Source organism: Diaphorina citri, unplaced genomic scaffold (assembly GCF_000475195.1).
Source record: "Diaphorina citri unplaced genomic scaffold, Diaci psyllid genome assembly version 1.1 scaffold6553, whole genome shotgun sequence".
NCBI lineage: Eukaryota > Metazoa > Arthropoda > Insecta > Hemiptera > Psyllidae > Diaphorina > Diaphorina citri.
Window position 1 is genome coordinate 1 of NW_007383929.1, and position 4537 is coordinate 4537.

The following is a 4537-nucleotide window of genomic DNA, read 5'->3' on the forward strand; positions in this document are numbered from 1 at the left end:
GGGGCTGGATGCTCCAATTTTTGAAGTCTGGCCTACAGTAAGGGAGAAAGATGAAGCTCGAGACGAGTGGGGCCGGGCCTTCTTCCCCCTCCCCCAATTTAGGCCCTGTCAGAAGGTACTGGGTATAGGTAGGTGTATCAATAACTACCTACATAGATACCTTTAACATAAGTAGATAGGTATCTATAACTACTAACTACCTACATACGTACATATGCATAACTACCTATCTAAACGTATGTCCGAACAAAAAGACACCCATTTTTTGTTCAAATTGAAAAATGAAATACCTAATTGATTATTTCTCTCTCTTTTTTTTCGTACAAAAACGTTCATTTAAAATTGCTCAAAGCGAAAACAAGAAGTGGGGTTGTCTGGTTGTCCAAACCAAACTGAAGGCTTTAATTAAAGAAGACCCTGACCCTACTTCAGCCTTTCCCCCCCCCTCCTTTTTGGATGAAACGTCTTTTCTGATGAGGAATGTTGTTAGGAATTAGCCTCAAAAAGTTTCATGTTGATTTCTCCATTATTCCCAAAGATACACGAGTTTTTAAAAGAATCTCCCCAATACTTTTCAATAGATATCCCCAAAAAGTTCAAAGCTGTTTTCCGCAAAATACCTAGATACGTCTTTCGGTTTAGCCCTAAAAAAAGATACAGGGACAACGGAGGTCTTATCGCCTCGAAACCGTAAAGGAGGATAAGATAGGAGAAAGACAGCTGGTCCGAGAACTAACCTTATCTGTTCGGGATAATGGCCGCCCCGGCGCGGGAATCGAACCCTTAGCCTTTCTGAATAAAACCTTTCAACTATTGTCGAACTAAAAACAGCAAGTTTGGCCAAAGGGCGATATTTTGTATAGACACGTAGCAAATTTCAGCAGCGAGAGAGGTCAAACGAAATGTGACACGAAAGTTATTTTATTATTTATGGCGGGACAAATATTGAACACTTTTTGAGCGGTGGCCAAAACCGAAATCACCACACCAATGTCCCGCCCGACTGTTCTAAAGTTACCCCTACCGCCCAACCTTTTTTCCGCCGCTCCGCGCGTCGTCCTAAGTTGTGGCCCAGCAAAAAGAGGCCCCATGGTTCAGGGACAAAATAGCCAAAAAATGATTTGACCCTGACGTGATTTGAACACGCAACCTTCTCTCGTATCTCTATGGCCCAGCAAAAAGAGGCCCCATGGTTCAGGGACAAAATAGCCAAAAAATGATTTGACCCTGACGTGATTTGAACACGCAACCTTCTGATCTGGAGTCAGACGCGCTACCGTTGCGCCACAGAGTCACCTGATATGAAGGGACAGAAATAGTCTCATTTAATAAGTCAAGCCTACCTGTATAGGGCTTATTAATGTATGTTTTATGATAAAACAACATTACATACATTAATTGAATACATTAGTTTACATAATACTACCTACCTATGTACTTGAAGGTATGCATGTATGAACATAAGTATCTATGTATATCTATGTCTATGTAGGTACCTATCTACTTGTATGTAGGTAAATATTAATGTGTTGTGAGTTGTGAGTGAAGTGGGTATTATCAGGCCGAGTGGGAATCACATCAAGTTTAAGCACCGAAGGTCCCCGGTTCGATTCCCGGCAGTACAAACATTTAAATTTGACATTTTAGTGGATAGGTAGTAGGTACCTATGTATGACTTTTTTTGTGGTGCCAAATTTTATGTTTGGTAGAGATGTCAAATTTCACTTCTGGTGGAGATGTCAAATTTCACTTCTGGTGGAGATGTCAAATTTCACTTCTGGTGGAGTTGTATCTAACTATCTACCTATCTTATACCTACCTACTGACCCAATTTTTTCCTTATCCTGTAGGAAGGAAAGTAATGTATTTTTATTGATACCTATAGATTATAGATAGACCTTTGCCTATACTTTTCTTACTTCGGCTATTTTTGTTCCTTTGATCTGGCTTTTCCTTATCTTTTTATCACTTTGTGGTCTTTAACTTTTATTGCTTGTCTTATTTTCCTCTTCTTTAAAGTTTAAGGGTCCAGAGTTCCAGACCTCTGAAAATATACCTACCAAAGCCGTTCATGCCGAAATTTTTTTTTGAACACACTGTGTTGTGTTTAGGTGGACACAGAAAGTTGAAAGCAGGCTATGTACCTAACAAGGTACCTTCGATGGTAACTACCTATGCAGAAGTCACGTCCGTGGAAAAGAAAAGCTCCTTTTTGTATTTAACCTAACCCTATAGGTAATAACACTAATCACTGCTCTAATTGTGAAAACTGCTTCTTGCATTTAACCTAACCCTATAATAACACTAATCACTGCTCTAATTGTGAAAACTGCTTCTTGCATTTAACCTAACCCTATAATAACACTGGTCACTGCTCGTTTGTGCCAGTTCCTTTGGTAGCAATATTCCATGGATGTGACTTCTGCACAAGTACCCTGAGTACTGCTAAGGTTTTTAGTGACGAGGCTTTTACCCTCAAAGATGCGACAAGTACCCGTCTCTTCACGGCTTAAGCGGGGCCGGGAAAAGCCAACAGCAGATGATCACCTAAATGAATACCAACCACACGCAACGTTGCTTAACTTCAGTGATTCATTAGGAACAGGGGCATTCAACGTGCTAATGCCACTGTCACTAATTGAATAGCCTGAGTTTAATGTAAAGTGTAAAATGTATTTACCATCTACATAATTTCATGTTTTCTTTTTTTTTTTTTTTTTAAGAGGTTTGACAGAGGGAACTGTAACTGCTATGGTCTTATCGTCCCGAAATCGAAGAGAGAAGGAAGACGGGATAGGAGAAAGACAGCCGTTCCGAGAACGAACATTATCCCATCAGGATAAAATCCGCCCCGGGCGGGAATCGAACCCGCGGCCTAGCGCTTACAAGGCAGACGCACTACCAACTAAGCTAACTAGACTGGCTGAAATGTAAAGTGTTTAATGTATTTACCATCTACATAATTTCATGTTACAAAGTCTCAAGTCTTAATCATTTAAGTAAATAATAATAAATTCATTGACGTTATCTAAGCATTTTATTTGTGGGGGTACGAACCTTCACCCTCTCTATACCGCTCGTCATGTTTTGTAAACAACATTTTTTTAATAAATATAAAAAATGACGGTAAGCAAGTCCCAGGGATGAAATCAATGAGGGCAGAAATAAGGTTGTTTAAAATAAATGCGAGAGCTGTTTTGTTTTTTACTTTCTGTTGCAAAATTTACACCAATTTGAAGAGATTTGATAGAGAGAACTGTAACAACCCAACGGAGCAGAGATCTTATCGTCCCGAAATCAAAGAAAGAAGGAGGACCGGATAGAAGAAAGCCAGCCGTTCCGAGAATTCAACTTATCTGTTTAGGATAAAGTTCGTCCCGGGTGGGGAATCGAACCCGCGACCCAGTGCTTACAAGGCAGACTCGCTACCCTCCAAGCTAACTAGGCTGGCTACAGTACTTTTAATGAAAGCTCAAATTGAAATGATCATCCTGTGACTTTGAGCTTTTGGGGGTGACTTAAAGCTCTACAAAGGGTAAATTTTAGGGTGTATGTTACAATCCGGTTATACTAATGCACGACGAGACAAATTTCTCGTTATTAATTAATTTATTTAATTTTGACATCCTTTGTAAATACTTTTTTTTTTTACTTAAGTTACCTATATATAAAAATGGATACTTACGAGTAGGTTTTTATATCCCGACTCGGGAGTTTCCCTTGAAAATGTCTATGAAATAGACGAAACTCCGAGTCGGGATATAAAAACCTACTCGTAAGTATCCATTTTTATATATACCGGGAGTCGGTTACGAAGTTGGGTGTGCCTGGCTCAGAGTCCACCTGTAAAGAAAGAGGATATTGTTAATAGTGCTTCATTAAGACTGTCGAAGTAGATAGGACAGATAGCCATTTTATTTAAACTATGATTAGACTTGTTAGACTCGTGTGGTCTGTGTAGTAGCATACCCATCTTCCCGATCCCGTAGTATATATCTCATGAGAGTCTCTGTCTCATCTATCACTAATCCAGTTACCCCTAAAATCAAGGTATGTTCCTTAGCTGAAAGTCTACCTGAAAGTCTTAGCCCCTTATTTTGATTACCTGAAAGTCTTAGCCCCTTATTTTGATTACCTGTAAGTCTTAGCCTCTTATTTTGATTACCTGTAAGTCTTAGCCCCTTATTTTGATTACCTCAAATTTCTCGTCTCTAAATAAATTTGCGAGACTAGAAATGGAAATCACGAAACGAATGCTCTGTCTCTGTCTCATATATCACTAATCCAGTTACCCCTAAAATCAAGGTATGTTCCTTAGCTGAAAGACTACCTGAAAGTCTTAGCCCCTTATTTTGATTACCTGTAAGTCTTAGCCCCTTATTTTGATAACCTGTAAGTCTTAGCCCCTTATTTTGATTACCTGTAAGTCTTAGCCCCTTATTTTGATTACCTGTAAGTCTAACACCCGTATTTATGAACAAATATAAGGATGTCCTTTGCAGTTGAGCAAGCGCTGAGCACAGGATTGCAATAATTC

General features: G+C 39.4%; 1 non-coding gene across 1 annotated transcript; it reads right to left on the reverse strand.

The window, feature by feature from the left end:
* Positions 1-1222: 1222 nt before the first annotated feature.
* Positions 1223-1294, reverse strand: Trnaw-cca. Its single transcript has one exon. It is a non-coding gene; the product is annotated as a tRNA-Trp (tRNA).
* Between the last annotated feature and the right edge of the window lie 3243 nt (positions 1295-4537).